We start from the raw sequence: 22377 nt of genomic DNA, 5'->3' as shown, positions 1-22377 counted from the left end.
AAATGAAGAGCTGGTAAAATATTGTAGTTAAGGTGGGAAACTAGAAAAAATACTGGAAATTTTTAGTCTCATATAAAAGAGTTGTAATGGAAAAACGGAAAAAAAAAGGGGCGGGGGAAATCCCTGGGTGGCTCAGCGGTTTGGCACCTGCCTTTGGCCCAGGACACGACCCTGGAGTCCTGGGATCGAGTCCCAGGTGGGCTCCCTGCATGGAGCTTGCTTCTCCCTCTGCCTGTGTCTCTGCCTCTCTCTCTCTCTATGTGTGTCAGGAATAAATAAAAAATCTTAAAAAAAAAAAAAAAAACCAACAAAAGGGTTGTGGGGGGACCCTCTAGTTCTATATACTATATTCCCTTGGCATTCCCTCGGTCCTGGAGCTTTCCAGTGCTGCGGGGTCAAGAACTTGCTCTTCCCCGTCCTTCCAGCGGGTCTTCTGGGGGAGGGTCTGCTGTGCCGACTCTCAGGTGTGTCCACCTGGGGAGATGCCCCCCCCACCCCCCGCCCCAGGTGCCGGGCTCAGGTGAGCTGTTGCCCCTGAGGCCTCCTCCCCGGAGGCCCCGCCCCTCCCGGTGACCAGGGGAACCAGGAGGAACAGCCCCACCGCGGCCAGGTCTCCGGCTCTGGAGTCAGCTCCGCCCGGGGAACTAGCACAGCTCCCGGCCCCACCGGCCTAGGGGCTCCCGGGGCGGCACGGGGGTGCTGCTCTGCACAGCCTGGGGGGCCGCGGCCCGGCGCCCAGGGCCCTCCCTGCCTCCCCCCGTCCCCGCGGCGGGAGAGGCCTCCCCGTCCCGCGCCCTCCCTGCCTGGCCCCGGCCCCGTGGCCTCCCCGCCCGGCCTGGGGACCACGGGATCCCCGAGCGGCGTCTCCCCAGGCCCCGTGGGCTGTGCGCTCCGGCCCTTGACCCCGACCCCGGGCGGGCGCCCTCCCCGCATGGCGGCCCCGGGCCCGGAGGCTCCCCGCCCGCCCGCGCTCCCGCCCGCGCTCCCGCCCGCGGCCCCCGCTCAGCGCTTTCCCGCCCGGAAGTCCCGGCGCCGAGCTTCGAGTTCCGCTTCCGGGGCGGGGCTTTCCCGCGCAGGCCCCGCGCTCGCGCTCGCGCTCGCCGCCGCCCAGCGCCTCGGGGCCTCGGGACCTCGGGGCCTCGGGGCCTCCCCCGCCCGGGCCCTCCGTGCTGTCGGCCTTTCCGTCTCGTTAGCAGCCAGACGTCCTCTCCGCCGCGGCCCGGGCGTTCTCTCTTCAAACCCCAGGTCGACTTGGTAGCGGCTCAGGGCGCCCTGCGAGTCCCCCGGTGAGCCGGTGGGGCCGGGCGGTGCGCTCCCTACTCCTCCGCCTTCTTAGATTGATAATCTTTAAATATTTGTTTACACTTAATTGTGATCTAAGAGACGTCTGATTTTCTGTTTATAAACACTATGTGTCTCCTTTCGAACTAGGGGACTTACACAAATGAAATGAAACACTTAAATGTATTGAAATGATCTTTCGTAATTTTGTGACTCTCCTAACTGAATATTATTATTATTTTTTAATAGTATTATTTTGAGAAAACATTCAACTTACATAGAAACACTTCCCCAATTTTTTTTAAAGATTTTATTTATTTATTCATGAGAGACACAGAGAGAGGCAGAGACACTGGCAGAGGGAGAAGCTCCCTTTGGGGAGCCTGCTGTGGGACTTGATCTGGATTCCCAAAATCATGCCCTGAGCGAAGGCAGATGCTCATCTCTGAGCCATCCAGGGGCCCCATCAAATTCTTTTTAACATATGTTTAAATCTTTTATTCCCTAACTTCTGCGATGTTAAAACATCACCTGCTTTGCAGAAGCACTTATTCTTTATTCAGCTTTCTTTTGTAGTTTTCAAGAATAGATACCTTTTTTTGAGACACAATATTATTAAAATTAGGTAATAAGATAATTCATTTCTAGTAAATGGGAGCAGTCATAAGTAATTTTTTTTTTCAGAATTGCTGCTGTGACAGCTTGTGTGGTAGGCGGAATTCCAGGATAGCTCCTTTGACCTTTGCCCCCCTGGAGTTACCCTGGTGATTATATTACTTTACGTGGAGAAAGATATTTTGCAGATGTAACTAATGTTATTAATCATCAGACTATAAAATAGGGAAATTATCAGTGTGGGCTTGATCTAGCCTGTTACCATTTAAGAGTTTTTCTCCAGCTGGTAGCAGAAAAGAAAGTCAAAATTTAGAAGCAAAAGCAGGATTTGACATGTCATTGTTGGCTTTGAAGATGGAAGAGGTCACATGTAAGGACCAGAGATCAATTTTTAGTTGCTGAGAGCAACCCTGAGCTGATAGTCAGCAAGGAGACAGAGACCTCAGTCTAAAAGGGTGGAGCACTGAATTCTACCAACAACATGAATGAACCTATAAGTGGGTTCTTCCCTAGAGTCCAACCTTGATTTTAGCCTTGTGAAACCTTATGCAGAGAAACCAATCAAGACCACTTGGACTGCTGACCTACACAACTGTGAGATGATAAGTGAGTGTTGTTTTAATTTAAATTTGTGATAATTTGTTATGTAGCAGTAGAAAACTAATATAGCTTGTTTTAGGAGTTATAGGTGCAGCCTATAGTTGCACTATGCAATTTGCAAATGGCATGAGTAAAGGTTGGAGAAGGTTGAATTTATTTTTAATTTTTAAAATTTCCACTGGAGGCTCTTGCCAACTTTGTTGGGACCAGTACTGTGACAGACACTGTTGGTTGACTACCCAAATCATTACCTAGCCTTCTTTGCTACCAGGACCCCCATTTTTCCCCCTTAGACATCCTTTGATTTCATTCAAGGTAGACCCAGCCAAGGGTCTCCAGGCAAGCAGGCTTATGATCTAATTCTGGCCAATGTAATTTAAGTAGAAGACTGTTGGAGGGCTTTGGGAAGGATTTTACTTGATACAAAAAGCAGAAGCTGAAAAGAAGTGTTTGGCCTGACACTGCTATCGGCTGCCTGCCTTTGAATGTGTTGTGATTTGCTGCAGTCAGGGTGAAAGGATCACAGAGATGCCGATTCAGGCCTTGATGCCTTTGAAGCCATGCCACTACTTACATCTAGATTTCTTATATGAGAAAAGTAATTTTTATTTTATTTTTTAAAAGATTTTATTTATTTATTCATAGAGACAGAGAGAGAGAGAGAGGCAGAGACACAGGCAGAGGGAGGAGCAGGCACCATACAGAGAGCCTGATGTGGGACTCGATGCAGGGTCTCCAGGATCACGCCCTGGGCTACAGGCGGCGCTAAACCACTGCGCCACTGGGGCTGCCCCGTTTTTATTTGTTTAAACTATAAACTATGTCGATTGAGTTTTTAAGATTTTAAATCAAAATCATATATAACTAATATGGAATTTGGGTCATGAAAGTGGAGTGTTGCAAGTAACACCCTTTAAGAGGTTAGAGTGGGCTTTGAGGACCCAGCTATCTTAAGCTGGAAACTTTCGACGTGGCAAAACATTTAAGTAACTAGTTGCCTGATATATCTTAGAATGCAGACCACATGTTGACAGAGGTTGTAGTGGCATGGGAAATAGAAGGAAAAATTCAGGATGTTTATGTGTATTGGCTTTTTTTAGTGGTTGTTAACAAAAAAGCCCTATTTGGAAAGGCAAACTTAAGCTAGATAGCTCATCTTTTAGCAGAAAGGAAGAGTTTTGCTTAGAAAGGTACTCACTGTGACCTCCAATCTCAATGAGCAGAGTTCTGTAGTTTAGGGTTGGAGAAGCTGTCTTTGGTACTTCAAGTTAAAACAAGCAGAGGCGAGAAAGTGGCACCCTTAAGACTGATAAAACTGGAGTGTCTTACCACAAAGACCTGATTATGTGTGTGAAATGCCAAAGGATTTGGAAGAACACAGGATCTAGCAGTAGGGAGATAAAAATTCTTAGCCTCAAAGACTATGTCTAGACAAAATCTTTAGCTGTGGTTTCTAATGCAAGGAATTGACCAGAAGCAAATCGACTGAATCTATCAAGTTTTTGAAAGGAACTTTATTGTTAAAGTTAATGCAAGCCTCATCAACTGCATATAATTGTTGAGACTCGAAGGCAATCCTTATGTGTCTGAACTTGTGATAACATGCAGCGGCTGCCAAAATTAGAGAACTTTCTCCTGAATGCCCATCTCAGGCATGGGGATTGAAAACAATGATGAAAGAATATCACTAGAGGGAGGAACCAGAGGCTAATGGAAGCACAAATAGAGAAATTTTCACAAACAGAACTAAGGACAGATTGCCTAACCAGGGAAATTTCTCCATTGAGAGCATTTTTCACTATTTCTTTCCAATAAGATAAAGCATATGCTAGTATTAACTATTAGTCTTTTCCCACCACTGTGTATTAGATGTGTTTGAGGTAGATAACCTATTCTTTAGAGAAAATTTCCAGGCTATGAGAAGATATATCTGGACCAAAAGAAGAAGATAGAACATCATAGTTTTAACGCCATATTGAAAAGGCAGTTTATACTACAAGGTTAGGATATTGTGAAAGGAATGTTATCAATCAGTAGGAATGGGCCTCAATCAGGGCTAATTGGTAAAAGTATAACTCACCTGGTTTACCTTCTCAGAAAGAGCTCTGTGTGTACATGGCTTAATTATGTGCCCTCAGTAATGCTTGAACAGATTCTTTATTTTGGCCTCTTTTTATACAACTATAAGGTTTGCTTGAAAAGAGCTAAAATTCTGTTCTCCAATGAATAAGATATCTTTTATCAAACTATGAAATATATATAGCAAATTACAAACAAAATATGATAGGCTATAATCTGGTCTTATATATCCTCCTAATTCCTTTAAATTCAGGGATTCACTCATTTATTCTTTTGTTCATTTATTTACTCACTAACAAATAATTTTAAAGAACTAACTATGAGCCAGAAATTACTCTAGGCCAAGGGATACTATAGTGAATAAGAGTCTGTATTGAAGTTTACATTCTACTTGGGTAAATTGGTAATCAACAAATAGCTATTTAAAGCACTAAGTGGTGCTAGTTGTTAAGAAAATAAGGCAAGGAAAGATGATAAAAAGTGATGGGAGTTGGAGGGCAGTGCTGTTTTCTAAGGGTCATCAGAGAAGTCTGCTCTGTGAAGGCCATACTTTGGCAGCGCCCTGAAGAAAAGTAGGAGAAAAGTCATGGTGATATTTAGGGAAAGAGCATTTTAGACAGAAGAAATAGTCAGTGCAAAATTCCTGTGGCAGGAATGTATTGAGTGTGACCCAGAATTATCAAGTGGCTCTAGTGGCTTGAATGGAGCAATAGGGTGGAAAGGCTGAAAATGAGTCAAAGAATAGCAGAACCTGTTACAAGGGCATCATATTTAACTCTGGGAGTGAAGGGTATATCCAAGATTGTGGAGTTTGAAATTTTACAATCTTATGGGCCTTCTATACATAAAGGAATACAACATTAGGTACAAACCTAAAGACGATTGGGAATAGAAATGAAAGTTACAAAAAACTACCAGTTTTAAAGCAGTGACAAATACCAATGTAGGAGATCAGAATATGCTGCCCCCAAATATGCTACTTTGGCATAGGATTATTTTGAACTGAAGATAGTGAGAAACAGCAGAGGCAAAAAAAAATCTCTTTGCCTTCCCAGCTCTCATAACCAGGAAGGATATATCATATCAGGAAGGGTAAACCTCTTTTTTGTTTTTAAGATTTTGTTTTTAAGACAGAGAGAGAGAGAGAGAGCCAGAGACACAGGCAGAGGGAGGAGCAGGCTCCATGCAGGGAGCCCGACGTGGGACTTGATCCTGGGTCCCTGGAACCATGCCCTTATGTGAAGCTGAAGCCAGACGCCCAACCGTTGAACCACCCAGGCATCCCTAAATTAAATAAAATTTGTGAATATATTTCCAGGGCCTCAGAAGGGCTATGTGCAAGTGAGGGCCCTGAATCAGCTTTATTAGCTTCAGGTAAAATCTTCCTCTGGTAAAATGTTAAGAGTTGGAGAGTTTTAAGCAAAGTAGTAACATGATATAAGTGATGTTGTAAAAGGACCATTTATTTGGAGAGAAGACTATAGGGGAGCAACCTGGAAGCAAGGAGATCAGTGCAGAGGCTAAAGTTCAGGCTGCAGAGGAAAAATAAGAAAGCAGATGTAACTCATTCTGTGAGTTTCAGGAATACTGACTGTGACCCACTAAGCTATGGATGTTTTTTCCTGAGAATTCATGCCTGCTCATGTCAGACTGGTTTCCTTTCTCAGTTATTGCTTACTCAGTGATTATAGAGAACTTTCTTAATATTTTCTGATGCTCCAAATCTTTAAAGTTCAAATTTCATTGACAATATTTTTATTACTGTAGCTATTTATGTTCCTATTTGCAGCTGCATAGATACCTGCAGTACTGGCTGAATGATCCTTCTTTACCAATACAATTTCAATTCATAATATCAATGTAATCTGGATGTGAGCTGAGAACTACCCAGAAAGACTCTTTACTATTTAGAAACCTTAGAACCTAGCAACTTATCACTTTATATTATCAAATATTCCTTTGCCTGATAAAGAACTTCCTGATTAACATCTTCAAGGCCTTTGGTATTTAATCATTTTATCCCATTTACTTGGGAGTTAATTTTGTGGTGTCTTGCTTTAAAGTGGAGGTTAGTAAACGTATAAATATGTTAGGCTTTGCAGGTCATATGGTCTCTGTCTGAAATATTCACCAATACTGTTGTAACACTAAAATAGCCATTGACATTTTTGCAAAGAAATAGATGTGGCTGTGTTCCAATATAATTTTACTTGCATACACAGGGCATGGGCTAGATTTGGATCTATAGGATGCAGTTTGCTGACCCTTAGAATTTTCCTCTGTTTCATGTTATGTGTCCCAAACCTTAAGCTCATTTAACCTTGATAAGCCTGGTGTCTCTTTCTTCAGAATAAGGATCCTAATAGTGTCTCTATTTTTACAGTAAGGCCCTGTCTACCACATAGCATTGTCATAATGGTCAAATGAGATATTGGTTGTGGAAATCTGTTTTAAATTTTAAAGTAGCATACATCTGCATATTTCTTTCTCTTCTTGTCTGCAGTGCAATACATTTTCTTACTGTCCCCTCCACCAAAAGTACACACATAAACACTCAATCACAAAGGAAAATTATGGTTTCCTACTTTATCTTTACTCCTGGGACTTATGTCAAATACTGGCTTCCTAAAATGTCACCAGAACTACCTCTGATAGCACAAAGCTGAGTTTGTTCTTACCATGGTGAGGGAGAACATAGCCTTGGTAGTCTTAATAGAACCTCAGGAGAGGAAGGGCAAAGTTAGGATATCTGTTGAGATTTTGAAGACATACCTAGGTGAAGATGCAGGGACTTTCAGTGCAGGGGCTTGGTTGGAGTGGATAACAATCATAAGATACTAGTCTACGATTGGTGGACATCAATAAGGTGAAGCTTTTGAAAAGGGAGCTCAAGAGTCTAAGCGTATATACTCTAATACTTTTTATTAAAGAATTGATTCATCTTTCAGAAAGTTACTGGAATGAAGAGTAATATTTGTAACTTTTATTTTGGGGGAAGGTTTTCTGGAATAATAAAGTTATATTGATAAACAGAATATTAGAGTCATACTAAACAGTATGCTGTGTATGTGTAGATGGTTTTGATTTTCACTTATAAGACATAAGTGGTATTTTGTGAGAATTGGGAAAAGTAGATAGGACAGCAAGATTTACTTAGGAGAGCATAGAGAATAAAAAACAGAAGACAACAGATACAGAGAAGACTGCAAAGGGCTTCTCAAGCACTGCTTAAAGAAAATTTTGGAAAAGGACAAAATTTGGGGGATTGTAAGTTATATTGGAAGGTCAACAATTGGAAAAAGGTGACAAACATGCATTGCTTTCAATTAATTGTTCTGACTGGACAGTTTTATTTTTGTATGTGAATCTGTGTCAAGACTAGAAAACGTGTTTTAGAGAGGTTATTATTTTATTTAAAAAATACATACATACATACCTGGGTGTCTCCGTTGGTTGAGCATCAACTCTTGGTTTCGGCTCAGGTGGTGATCTCAGGATTGTGGGATTGAACTCTGTGTCAGGCTATGTGCTTAGTGTAGAGTCTACTTGAGATTCTCTCTTTCCCTCTGTGCCCCTTCTGTTTGCATGCTCACTCTCTCTCAAATAAATAAATCTTTAAAAATATTAAATATATATATTCATAATAGAACATTTTGAATGTACACATAAACAATTAGAATACAAATAACTCCTTTTTAAAGAAGATTTTATTTATTTGAGAGAGAGAGAGAGAGAGATCACAATCAGGGGAGAGAGGCAGATGGAGAAACAGACTCCCTGCTAAGCAGAGACCCTGATGTGGGACTCGATCCCAGGACCCTAGAATCACGACCTGAGCCAAAGGCAGATGCTTAACTGACTGAGCCATCTAGGTGCCCAAAGATAACACTTAATAGGAAAGTGAAATGCCAGTGAAATGGATATGTAAGAATCAGTCAAGAGGAAGAAGAAAGGTGACTTTCATAAAAAATAAATAATTTATTTGGAGGAGAAGAGTAGAGACATGGTATAGAATGATAGAAAAGAAAGGAAAAGAATAAAGACTGACCATGTTGGGAAGCTATTGGCTGGTTTGTTAGAAATGGTTAAAGATTTTTAGGAAGAAGAATCTCTATCTTAAATTTTATTTTTTTTTTCCATTGCCATGATAGTATAGAGAATTTAGGCCAACAATAAAATAGAGGACATGTCCCCATGGCTGTCCTCCCATCTGATACCAACTGCAAGTTTGGAGGATCCCAAAAACCATCTTCAGATTTGATAATTTGTGAGGACTCAGAACTCAATGGAAGTTATTATATTCATCGTTCTGGCTTATTACAGATTAAAATCAACCAAGGGAGGAAGCTCATATGGCAGATTCTAGAAGTACCACATACAAAGCTTCTGTTGTCCTCTCCCTGTGGAGTTGAGACACATCACTTGGCTGGCATTGATCTGTGATAGTATACACAAAACAGTGCCAACCAAAGAAACTCATGTGAGCCTCAGTGTCCAGTTTTTAACTTTTTTTTTTTTTAATGGGTATGACCACATGGTTGATCTCAGTCTCTAGCTCATCTGATAACCCGAAGCCCCCACCCTAAATCACAATGTTAGTCTTTTGCCAGTCTCTCCTCTTACCCCAAGGCTATTTGAGTGGGGCCACCCCCTGTCCTAAATCACAGTTAGCTATCCAGTATGACCCAAGGCTTCGGACAAAGACACTCCTATCTGGAGGGCCCAGAGATTACCTCTGAAGCCAAAGGCATGGACCAGATGTTTTCTTTGAGCAAGGCTAAATTCTTTACTACACAGGTACAAATCCCTTTCATCATCTCAGTATTCAGTAAAGACATCTTCACACATGTGAGGAAAAAACAATTCATCTTCAGTACCATCAGCTTGATGGAAAAACTGAACATTGTGGTATAGATCCTTCTAGATAGATCTTAGATAGGCTAGGCATAAAAATGTAAACTCATCTTTTCTTTATTCTTCCTCAAATTAAAATGAATAGCTATTAGCACAAGTTAGAAAATTATTCAGTAAAATCAAATCACCAAATGTTAGGGTTAGATGAGACCTTGGACTACAGTTGGTCTTTTGGAAAGGTGAAATGATTTGTGCAAGACTAGTGGAGTTAGTGAGGCAGAACTGATGATTCCAGGTCCAGTGGCTTTTCTCTTAAATAAAAGGAAACTCAAGAGACCTCTTTTTGGATCCAAAGGATGTTACTTTTTGAAAATAGTATTGCCTTGTTGACATATGGTAAGATAACCCTAATGGCTTTTTGATTGATTTGGTTTTGCCCCAGAATTTGGGATGCTTTCCAGATCCACATATTAAAGGGTTGTCTAGAAGACAGCTGCTCAACTGCTTGCATATTTTTCTGATTAGTTGTATTGTATATGCTGCTGAAATTGTCGACTGGATTTCATGTTGTTGATAGGAACAGCAGGGGATCTTAAACTGAACACTATCTGTATTTCTCTAGTCCTTTGGAAAATTTTCCCTCCCATTTGCTGCCCTTGTCCTTATTAGTAAGCTATTAAATTTTAATGTTTTTTGGATTCAAACCTGGAACCTAGTTTTCAGCTGATTTCTTATTTCCTCCCAAATTTTATAAACACTTAACTTCAGGAAAAGAATTTTCCTGTGTGTACTTGTTACAGTTAGAGATGGGTCTAAATGACATGAAAAAAGCCAGCACTTATCCTTTTGTTACACAAGTGTGTGGCTTGGGAGGGCACCATAGACTAAATGTTCATGTCCCTGAATTTCATATGTTGAAACCTACTTCCCAATGTGGTATTATTTGGAGATGGAGTCTTTTGGAAGGATATTAGGTCATGAGGACTTTCAAGTATAAGAACCCTTATAAAAGAGACCCCAGAGAACTCCCTTGCCCCTTTTCTATGTGTAGTCACGGCAGTAAGATAGTCATCTATTAGCTAGGAAGCAGGTTCTCCCCAGACACTGAGTTTTCTGGTGCCTCGTTCTGGGGTTTCCCAGCCTCCAAAATTGCAAGAAATAAATTTGTGTTGTTTTTAAGCCACCAGTCTATGGTATTTTTGTTATAGTAAACTGCATGGTCTAAGACAGGGGAAATTAAGCATGGGCACTCATTTTCATGAGCAGAAAAAGCATCATGCATAGGGGTAAAAGCTTACCTGATCTCATTTCAGCTGATGGAAATGACCGACTGTGCCAAACCATTTACACTCTCTTGTGTAGCTTTGCCTTAGCTGTGACATGAACAACGAGCAAATCATTTGGGTTAACCTGATATCTGTTTTAAAAATGCAGAATGCAAAGATGCCTGAGGGGAATTTTTGCACCTTCAGTTTGGTTATCGCTTTTGTATACTTAACTGAGATCAGCTGCAGTGAAGAGAGAGAATTCTGATGATGTAAACTTGGAACTCGATGTGGGGTCAAGCCTAGGGTAGAACATCACAGGAATCATCAAGAATGCAGAGAGCATCAGGAGACCAAGGTGGAAGAGACTTAGGGTAGTGGAGATGGAAAGATGTTCTACTTTTTCAGGTGGTGTAGTTTTGACCTGTGAGCTTAATGTAGCATCCTAGTGGAGAATTTATGAAGAGGTGGGCATATGTCCCTTCAACCATTGAGAGGAAAAACATTGTAAATGTTGGAAAAGTGAAAGAAAGGACTAACGTGAGATAAATCAACTATGTACATTATGAAGTACAAGTTCTGATTTTGTTTTCCAAATGCATAGAAATAAAAGTCAACATAGAAATGTAGAAAATGTGAAGAAGCTTCATTGGTGCCATCTCATGGAGTGAGCCACCACTACCATGTCCTAGTATCTCTTCCTTCCTCTTCTACTTTCCTAGTAGAACTAAATACTCTGTGGCTCTGCCTTTCGATTCTAGACAGTGCTGTCCAATAGAAATACAAAATGAACCACATACATATTTTAAAGTTTCTAACAGCTGCATTAAAAAAGCAAACAGGTAAAATTAATTTTAATAGTGCATTTTATTTAATCTAATATACCCAAAGTATTATTTCATTAATAACAAATTGTTAACAAAATATTTTATCTTTCTTCCTCTCCCCCTGCCTTTTGTACTGTCTTTGAAGCCAGGCACTTACACAACATCCTAGTTTGAACTCTGTACTGTTCAGTTGCTCAGTAATAGCTGCATGTGTCTAGTGCTTGCTGGATTGGGCAGTACAACTCTAGATGGAAGATATTAATGCAGGGACACTGTTTCTTAAAGATCATGAAAATATAATAGCTGTAAACGACAGAGTAACCTATTGAGGAAGGGCTGAATTGTAAGGGCATTTACTAGTTACTTAGCAAGGATACGGGAGGTTAGGCATTGTTCAGAGGATTAAAAATGCATCAGGGATCCAGGCTCTTTCTGGCCTTTTACCTCGTGGGTATTCCTTTCCTTCCCTTTCCCTTTCCTTTCCTGATTTTATTTATTTATTCATGAGAGACACACAGAGAGAGAGAGGCAGAGACACAGGAGGAGGGAGAAGTAGGTTCCATGCAGGGACAGGCTGTGGGACTCGATCCCGGGTCTCCAGGATCACGCCCTGGGCTGCAGGCGGCGCTAAACCGCGGAGCCACCCGGGCTGCCCCTCATGGGTATTCTTCAACACACTGGCATTCCTTCTTGTGCTTGTCATTTCATGGTCACAAGATGCCTATAGCTTCTGATATCAAGCCCTAATACCTGGAAAGAGAAAGAGCAGAAGTCTTTCTCTTTTAAGGCTCTTTTCATCAAGGAGGGAAAAGACCCCTCCCCTCCCCCTCTCCTTCCCCCTCCCCCTCCCCCCTCCTCCCCCCTCCCCCCTCCTCCCCCCTCCCCCTCCCCCCTCCTCCCCCCTCCCCCTCCCCCCTCCTCCCTCACCAGCAGACATGCTCTGACATCTCATTGGCCAGATTTGCATCACATGGTAACTCTTAGCTGTAAAGGGTCTTGGGAAATGGAAAAGTTGCAGAGGAGAAGAGAATGGCTGGGAGGGCTTTGCATTAGAAGATCAGTCTTGATAAATTCCTGCCCCCAGACAAAAATCAAACTTCTATTAGGCTAGATGGAAGAGGCCGGCAGCCAGTGATGTTTGCCCCAGGGGCATTCTCTCAAGGAGAAGCGGACAGAGGATCTTATATTCAAAATGATCTTATATTCAAAAGGATCTTATAATTAAATAATAATAACACTGATAATTGTTTCCATTTACTGAGTATTTATGTGCTATATGTGTTTAATGGATTACCTAATTCACACACACACACACACACACACACACACAGGTTACCTGTCAGTTGTTGCTGATAGTAAAATCAATGGATAATTGTTAGATTATACTGTGAGCTACCCAAGAGTAGAAATCAATCCATCCTTCCTTTTCTTTCTTTCTTCCTTTCTTGGTTTTCATATCCCATATCACACTATTCATCAATATTTTCTAATGAATGACTCCTCTTATTTACTCAAAGTATTTTATGTCTTTCAAATTTTATTTCTAATCTGTGTCACCTTTTCAAAGGCTAGTGTGTTATCTTTTTGAAATCACTGGTACCTCTACCCACATTCTAGCCTCAGGCACATGTTCTGGCCCTCACTTCAAACTCCCCCTGACCCCGCAACTCTTCCCACAAGTTGCCAAATGTTCCTATTTGGAAGGTGGTCATGAGTAGAAATCATGACTAGCCAATGACTCAGCAATCTCTTCGCTGGAGTTTTCTTTCTACCTAAACTTACTATGAAGACAATAGGAAAATAAAACTAGTTTCTTCCACACAGAGTTGATGATTCCTGGGCCTGTGTTCTATGATCTCTCTCAGTCTTACACTTTGCTAGTCTCTTTCAGTTGGTAAGGAAAAGGGATAAATCAAGTTTCTTCAATTATTGGGAATTTGTTACATGGGAAAAAAAAGAAAAAAGCTCATCTTTCCACCCATCCAGACCTCACAGAGAATGGGAGTGTTATTCAGGATAAATCAATAACAATAGCTGGGGTAGCTGTAGCAATTTCTGTATTTCATCCCCTTAGAAATAGACATTCAGTGCTTGACCATTGTGGTGACTCAGCCATTTTCTAATTCTGCTCCAATACCACATAATCCCTTTTTCTCCTGCTTACCCCATGGTTTCTGTTTAGTCATAGCTTCCACTGCCTTCAGGTCTCTATGTCATTGGGCTATATGCTGAATTTCTCTGAGGTCTCTCTTTAGTATTCCTCAGGAAGGTATATATATTTGCATTAACCTTCCAGGATTCTTCCATGATCAGTAGTCTTCATTGGTTAGAGAGGCTCCATGCCAAGTTATATATCACTGATAATTATAGATTATGTTTTCTATCAGGTTCCTTTCTCTAGTTTAATCTTCTAACTTCACAGTGATGGAGTCCTAGGGTAAATAATGTATGATCTGTGTATAAATCAAGTATCTTAAAGTTCTGTAGCCTTCAGGTTTACCTAACCTATTATGCCCAATTAAAAATAACTCTGAGGGCAGCCCTGGTGGCCCAGCGGTTTAGCACCGCCTTCAGCTCGGGGTGTGATCCTGGAGGCCCAGGATCGAGTTTCACCTCAGGCTCCCTGCATGGAGCCTTCTTCTCTCCCTCTGCTTGTGTCTCTGCCTCTCTCCCTCTCTCTCTCTCTCTCTCTCTCTCTCTCTGTGTGTCTGTCATGAATAAAAAAAATTAAAAAAAAATAACTCTGAGCCTTTTATTTTAGGTGATTTTAGGAAGTCAAATCATTTATTATCTTCCCTTCTCCAGATTTTAGGACCAGAAAGGATACTTATTAATTCTATGAATTCTTTCTATTTGTTATATGTCAATTTTAATCAGCCATATCTTGTTATTGATGTTCCTCTTTCTATTTTGTGAAAGTGGTTTTTATCCAGTGGTTGCCTCTTTGGGATTGGAGGAAGTGGCCCTGAAAGGAACATGAAGGTATATTTTTGATTATAGAAGTTTCATTTATCTTCCAGGGTGTTAGTCACATGGTGTGTGCATCATCAAGAGTCACTAAATTGGACTCTTAAGATCTGTGTGTTTTTAATCTGTGGAAATTATTCCTTAATATTTTTAGTTAACAATAACAACAACAATGAAGTGGTTGTTAGAGCCCTCATAGGAAACAGATAAACATTCATTTTAGTATTTAAAGAGAGTTTAATAAAAGGCCAACTTACAAAAGGGTCAATAGGGTATAGCGCTCTAGAGCTGGGAACTAGGTTCCCATTAGTACTCCTATAATGAAGAGGCAAAGGAAGGGAGAAATGACCAGAATGTTATGTGCCAAATGGAGAAGACCATGCTGGCAGAAGCTGGGATTTTTGGCAATGGATGTAGCCAGTACATCTCAACCCTATGGTGAAGGAACTGGGGGAAACACTGCTCTAATCTCATGTTCATCCTTCCCTCCCTCTGATCTCCTTGGATATACTCAGCCAGAAGCCTGAAGAAAGGAAGCAAATAGACATAGTCTGTATAACTCAGTTTCATAGGGCATAGAGATAGAGAAGGATGGAGACCAGATCTGGAGGGGCAATCAGTAGACAGTATCATGTTTTCTTTTTTCCCTGACTTATTTCACATGTGTACAGTGTCCCTCCTATAATTCTTTAAAACATAAGTGATGTTAAGTAAGGCAATATAATGGCATGTACAATATTTTATGGAAAGCCTGAGGAAAACAGAGGGGTCATAAATGAATAAAAGGCAAATTTTAAACCTCAGGTTGGCTTTCTCAACTCCTGAGCCCATTGGCCATGCCTTGTACAGAGAGTTCCTCACTGCTTTCTTCCTCAGCCCCAGCCATGTCACGTTGAAAGGGCCAGCCCACCTTACCCCAGCAGTAGTTTCATTGATCACTTCCTTCATGTTCAAAATCTGATCCTACTTTCCCAAGAGAGAGGGGGATTCTTTTCCTTTTCTGTTTTTCTTTCTTATCCAGGATGATCAATAGTGGGTGTTAACCTTAAAAGTAAAGCAGCCAGTTATTTTACCAATGACATGGTTTATATGTGAGTAGTAAAGATAATGCAATTCAGGATGAGCTATGGCAAACCTTGGGAGATCTGGCAATCAAAGGAGAGAAGCATAACTTTATAGAGAAAAGCAGGAAGTTGGGAGGGCCGCTTTGAATGAAGTTTGTTGGAGGGAAGCAAGAGTTCAGGGTGGTGATGGTTTTCTCATTGGCCAAGTTTTGGTATTTTCTTATTGGCTAAGCTTGTTACTGGAGAGGGAGAAATTCTTCCTTTCTCCTGCTGGAGTAATAAAGTAGGCTTCCTTCTGCTGGGGTCTGCAATTGACCATGAATGTTAGGGTGTGACATCTCCCCCTTTTGGTCTCCTGACTTCATTTTAAATGAGATATATATTCAGGTTCACACGGGAATATTCATTTCATTTGAAGAAACCATTATCCTCACTATAGGTGATGGTCTGGCAATGGTGCATATTCTTCCAGTCAGCTGTGGTCAGAGTGGTAGTGTCATGAGCTCCAAAAGTTCTGGGTGATGGAGAGTTATGTCAGATTTTGGAAGAATACCAGCACAGCAAGACTGGACCAGGGCCTAGAAGAAGGTAACTGGGGCAAGGACTGTTACTTTGAGGTCTACAGGTAGGTATTCATGGCCTCTCAAGAGTCCCAGGTTGGAAGACCTTGAATTGAATTCCATGTTTATCATTTGGCAGCTATGTGACCTTGGGCAGGTGATATAATTACTCAGAGCTATCATTTCTATTTTCTTCCCACTTCCCAACCCCCTTTTTAAAAAGAGATGATGATGTGAAAATGTATATGAAAACACTGCAAACCTCTATGGTCCAAATGAACATAAGGACTTGCTTTTTTATTAATAGCTGTCAATCTTTTTCTGTTGCCACAATATTCACAATGTTTAATATACTCTCATCATGTCATGTGATAATTTTCAGGGACAAAAGCAAGCACTGGGGAGAGGAAATATGTGTCTAAAGGTGTGTTATGAGTAGGAGCTTGAAAAAGCCCTTCATGGAGATTTTGACATAAGGCTACTCTCCCATATTGCCCTGAACTGGATCATTTGCAGTTGAGAGTCACTTTCTAGACAGAAGGTTACAAACTGGTAGAGGTAGAGAGGGCTAGAAGTCTTGTTTTGTTTGGCTTGTGAAGATTTAAAATTAGATGTCAAAATTTTGAAATCAGGAGATTTCACATAAAAAAAAGTGTCTTCTCTTGAAATAGAGAATTTTTGGCAGAACCAAGACTATACCCTCAAATGCCAAAATTTGGCTGGAGCTAAATAGTGGCTGCCCCTGAAGAAGCAGCATAAGTTCTCCAGCTGTTGTTACCTATTTGTGCCACCTGCCCCTTGACAATTAAGTTTGCCATCCTTGGTCTAGACTGCCCAGGAATCATTGCTATTGCAGCTGGAAGGAACCTCAAGATGTCACTGAGACCTGGCTTTGCTTTTAGTCAGGTCAGATTTTGGTTTCCCCATTTAAAGCAGAAGCCTCCTGGGTCAAATGATATGCCCAGTCTTACCCAGGTTGGGGCAGTGGAGGAGACTGAGCAGAATTGAGGTCAACTCCCTCCCAGTGAAGAGCCTTTTCCTAGCACAGTGTGTTCCTTCTCAAACAGCGTATCACAGTTTCTGAAGTCCAGTCAGTGGAGCCATTGTGAGGAAAGGTCAAACCTTAGATGAGCGAGGTTTCTGGAGTGCAATGCTTCCAACACCGGAATACACACAAGCTCTCGTGTGGCTGACCTTGAGCCCAGCCACCCAGCTCCACTGGAACAAACGTGAACTTCAGAGCAGCGACGGAAGGGCTGTGAGTTTGGATCAACTAGTGTCCTTGACCCCTTGGCAAGGATCCCAGGCTGAAGAAACCCTCTGGGTTTCTTTGGTGTGGGATGGGAAAGAAAGATGAGGGTGAGGAAGGAGGGGAGAAAAACAGGGATACAGAGCATAGCTGTTTTCTTTTCTCCCAGAAATTGAGCTTTTGTGTTCCTGGGCCACATGTGCGCTGAGAGGTTTTCATTTTCATTCTTTATTTCCAGCTCTGGGATTGGTGTGTTGCTGTATTGCTGAGTGTTTGTTTTGGCTGCTAGAGGAAGTATTGACAAAGGAAGTGGGAGAACAAACATAATTTTGTAAGCAGCCGGCCTGAGAGGAACAATAAAGCAGAACTGGAGACAGTATGTCGGGGTTGAGATTCTCAGAGACTGTTTTAATGCCAGCATCCTGGGGCTTACAGCCACCAAAGAGTGGGAATGTGGGGGCTTTTAGAGTAACAGGGGATTCTGTAGAGCTGTGCTTTGCAATTCTGTTTCTGTGCTATGGGGGATGCCTTCTTTGGGCCTCAGCTCCCCCCCCCCCCCCATTTCCTCCCATGTGTTAAATAGTAGAGCCACAGGTCTTTTCCAAGGAGGGGATAGTCTATACTAGCAAAATGGTGTGTGTGTGTGTGTGTGTGTGTGTGTGTATGTGTGTGTGGTTAAATAATAAGATTACGATATGGGATTATGAAGAGGATCCCATAAAAATTTGGTTTTATCTTTAGGAATTTTAAAAACACCTGAAGACTGTCAAAATCCCAAGTGATTATTATTAGTGAAATCTGGAAAGAATACTTTTTTACTTACCACCTCTCTACAGACCCGCTGGGGTGGGAGGAAATAATTCACACCTTCAAGTGATGGCACCAAGGGACCTTGGTGGGCTTGAGAGATAAGTTCAGGAACTCACTTGTGAATGTAAGTGTACACACAGCATCATGAATATATGATTGAAGAAACCCCCTTTGTTATGGGTTTAGAAAATGGATCAGGGCACATCAGAGGTGGCTGAGGTGCAGTCCACGCTAGAGACAGGGGACAGAATGACTTACCCTTTAATTCTTCCCATAGATAGGAAATGAAAAGGTGGATGAAATCCTATGTGCATGACTGCTGGGAGTTTTAGGTGCTGGAGCCTTGAATTAGGCTGAACTCATTCTCTGGGACTCTGGGTACAAATGTTCCTTAAAATGTTTATGTTTTCTGAAGTATTTTTCTGCAGCGAAGAAAAAGGTTTATTTTTTTCTCTGCAATACACTCAGTAGAAGGCTACCTAGATATTGGGTAACAGCTCTGCATGAAAAGGTGTATTGTTATCTTTGAAAGGCTAGATTAGCTCAAGGTTTATAACATACTTTTATATTTCTTTTGCTTTCATAAGGTAATAAGGGAAGACGGTGAGGTGGTAAGGGCAGACACCAGAGCACTAGGGCATTTACAGTAAATATCATTGCTTTGTAAAATTATAGCATGTTTGTGGTGGCTTAGGCCCCTCAGATGTGTAAAGCCTCTGGTTCACTACTCTTTCTAAGGAGATAATCTTTTTCTCCATATGGGTCTGGGCAAGTGAAAAGATGGATGGATGGAGGTTGGATGGAGGGGGAGGTAGGTTGTGGATGTACAGGTTAATAAATGTGTGGAATACATCTCTCTAAACGAGTATCAGTTTAAATTCATCTCTATATGGTATGAGGAGGTGTGCCCGGCTGACTATGATTTCTGGCACTACTAGTTCTCTGCATCTCTGCTGAAAATGTCACCTTGCAGAGCAGCTGTATCTTATGCTTAAAGGTATTTGGAGCTACTACTGCCTATTGTCCTGCATGAGGAGAGGATAACTTTAGTATGGTCTCTTGACTGTTCTCTTGAATTTTCTCCCCCCCATCTTTTTGAGGTCTAATTTACAAATAAAAAATCGTGTATAGTTAAGATTTAAGACTTGATGTTTAGATACATGAATACTCTTTGAATTTTCGTATTATAAAACACAGAGAAATATCTTTTGGAAAATTACTATTTTTCTTAAAGTGTACTGGTGTCTATTTAATAAGTTAATGGGGGTCAAAGAGGGGACTTCTGCCAAAGAATGTGGAAACAGATTCTGGCCCAGCATTGGGGAAAGAAAAAAATGTACTTTTGCGGGGCTTTTGGAAAAACCACTTGCCATCTATATACTTGTTTTCACCTTTTTCATGTCTATGTCATGGAAAGATCTTATTGCAGCATATATTTTCTGAGATGGTCCCAATTTTGAGCATTTATAGTACCTATGAATCATTTAAATACTAGAGAAATGCCAATATTTTGTAATTTCAGTGTATAAATGATATGGCTTAGGATAGTTTTTTAAAATGATATTCTTCTGGGCCTTTAAATTTTTTTAAAAAAAATCAGCTTTATTGAGATATAATTCACATACCATAATATTTACCCACTGTATTTAGTATATTCATAAAGTTATACAACTATGATTATAGTCTTAATTTGAAACATTTCATTATCTCATAAAGAAATCTATTAGCAGCCATTCACCATCCTCCCCTCCCTCCAGCCCATGGTAACCACTAATCTAGTTTTTGTCTCTATAAATTTGCCTATTCTGGACATTCCATATAAATGGAATCATACAATATATGGTCTTTTGTGACTGGCTTCTTTTTCTAAGAATAATATTTTTGAGGTCCCTCCATGTTGTAGAAGGTATCAGTACTTCATTTTTTATTTCTTTTTCTTTTTTTTAGAATTGTATTTATTTGACAGAGATAGTACAGGTAGGGGGAGCAGCAGAGGGAGAGGGAGAAGCAGGCTCCCTGCTGAGCAGAGAGTCCACTCGGGGCTGGATCCTGGGACCCTGGGACCCTGGGATCATGACCTGAGCCAAAGGCAGACAGACATTTAACCGACTGAGCTACCCAGGAGCCCCTATTTTTAATTTCTGAATACCATTCCATAGTATGGCTATCCTACATTTTTTTTATCCTTTTTTTTTTAATATTTATTTATTCATGAGAGACATAGAGAAAGAGGCAGAGACACAGGCAGAGGGAGAAGCAGGCTCCATGCAGGGAGCCTAGTGTGGGACTTGATCCCAGGTCTCCAGGATCACGCCCTGAGCTGAAGGCAGACACCCAACCCCTGAGCCACCCAGGTGCCCCTACATTTTATTTATCTTTTCATCAGTTGAAACACTGGATTGTCTTCACTTTTGGGTGTTGTGGATAATGCTGCTATGAATATTCATGTATAGGGTTTTGTATGGACATATATTTATGTTTCTCTTGGAAATTTACCTAGGTGTGGGCTTGCTGGATTATATGGTAACTACATTTACTTGTGGAAGAGTTTCTAGAGAATGCCAGGACCTGCCACCTGGTGACCTCCTCAGTCATCAAGAACTTCTATGGAAGCTGTGTCAGACAGACCCTAAGGTGACTCCTAGTTATTCCTGCCTCCTAGTGCTCACATTTTTTGTCATGTCCTCCCTTTGAGTTGGGTAGGAAATTTGACTTGCTTCTAACCAGTAGAATGTGACAATCATGGTGGATACTCCTTTGGTGACACTGTATTAGGTAAGACTCCATTTTAATAGACTAGAGCTTTTCCCTAAGGGTTTGAAATAAATAGAGATGCTCAAGAAACCCATGTAGCATGGAACTGCAGGTGGTCCCTAGGATGTAAGGGCAGCAGTCAGCAAAAAGCCGGGGCCCCCATCATACAGCTGCAAGGAGATGAATTCTGCCACAACTGGAAGGAACTTGGAAGTAAATTCTTCCCCAGATGAGCCTTTGATGAAGATGTGGCCAAGGTAATACTTGATTTAAGCCTTATGAGATGTTAAGCACAGGACCCAGTTAACTTGTGTCCAAACCCCTGATCCATGGAAACTGAGATAATGAATATGCAGTGCTTTATGCAGTTAAGTTTGCACCAATTCTTATGCAGAACACTAATTCAGGTTTAGGACTTGGTTCCATTATATAATCTGAGCTGGGTGCCACTGAGTTTGTCAAGGCAAGTATCCTCTTTATTTATCTGTATGATTATCATGAAAGGACGAACTGCTATAAAAGTTCAGGTATGTGCTTGGTGTCTATGAAGTAATTGTATTTAAGGTATAATTTCTAGAATGGGGAAAGCATAATGGCAGAAATGAGAAATAGTTCCACTCTGCCTTCTTGACTGATATGGGATACATGCATCTCTAGAAATTTCCTTCTAAGGAGAAACAGTAATCAGAATAATAGTAACTTATACAAAGGAGTGCTGCTGTTTATTAGGGACTATGGAGGTGGGAGGATGAGGATGAACTTGAGGTCATGGCCTAATAGAGTTACGGAATCTCTCTAATTTGTCTAGCTCTCTATGCAGACATAAGCTTAACTTTGATACCAGCTTTCCCTTGCACTTCATTAGCCACATAATAACCAAACAATCCCAGCATGGTGAGCATCACTTCTATTTTTAGAACCCACTAGGACTATTCCATCTTTCTTAGTCATCCCTTTCTATATTTAACAACTCTTACAATCAGAATTTTTAACTTATAGCTCACATAAATCCTTTCTTCTTCAGTTAAAGCCTGCTCCCAAACAGATGGGGACAGCTGATTATGTGAACCTCTTGTCTTTGTAATACCATTTTGTTTTGTTACATTTAATTGCTTACTGACTTAAGTGAAGAGATTGAGTTTGAGGTGGGTTTTATTCTGTAGTACAGACACATGTTAAATGCCTTTTTACTTCCTCTGTGTTCTGACTTTTAATTGCAAACACTGTATGGATGATTCAATGTGCAATAACTAATATAAAAAGTCAAGCCACTTGTAACATACAGCTAGATAACTAACCAGACTTATATCAGATGACTTAGAAGTTTGCTAGTTAGGGGGGAAAAAGCAGTTGAAACTGACAGGAAATGTGATAACCCGTGGAATGAATGATAGAATTATCACTGAAATTTCCATCTTCCCATGTCTCACACTAGTTGTCTCCTACAGAAGC

At 41.1% G+C, this 22377-nt stretch overlaps 1 long non-coding RNA gene across 3 annotated transcripts in view; it reads left to right on the top strand.

Annotated features, from left to right (window-relative positions):
* Positions 1-1118: 1118 nt before the first annotated feature.
* Positions 1119-22377, top strand: part of LOC118352946 (uncharacterized) — a 62928-nt gene continuing 41669 nt past the window's right edge. For all 3 annotated transcript variants that reach the window (XR_007407353.1, XR_007407352.1, XR_007407351.1), the window contains exons 1-3: positions 1119-1286; positions 2410-2502; positions 20672-20805. This is a non-coding gene — a long non-coding RNA (uncharacterized LOC118352946). The remainder of the gene's footprint in view (positions 1287-2409; positions 2503-20671; positions 20806-22377) is intronic.

Source organism: Canis lupus, chromosome 30 (assembly GCF_003254725.2).
Source record: "Canis lupus dingo isolate Sandy chromosome 30, ASM325472v2, whole genome shotgun sequence".
Taxonomy (NCBI): Eukaryota; Metazoa; Chordata; class Mammalia; order Carnivora; family Canidae; genus Canis; species Canis lupus.
This window is presented reverse-complemented; position numbering and strand designations above follow the sequence as displayed.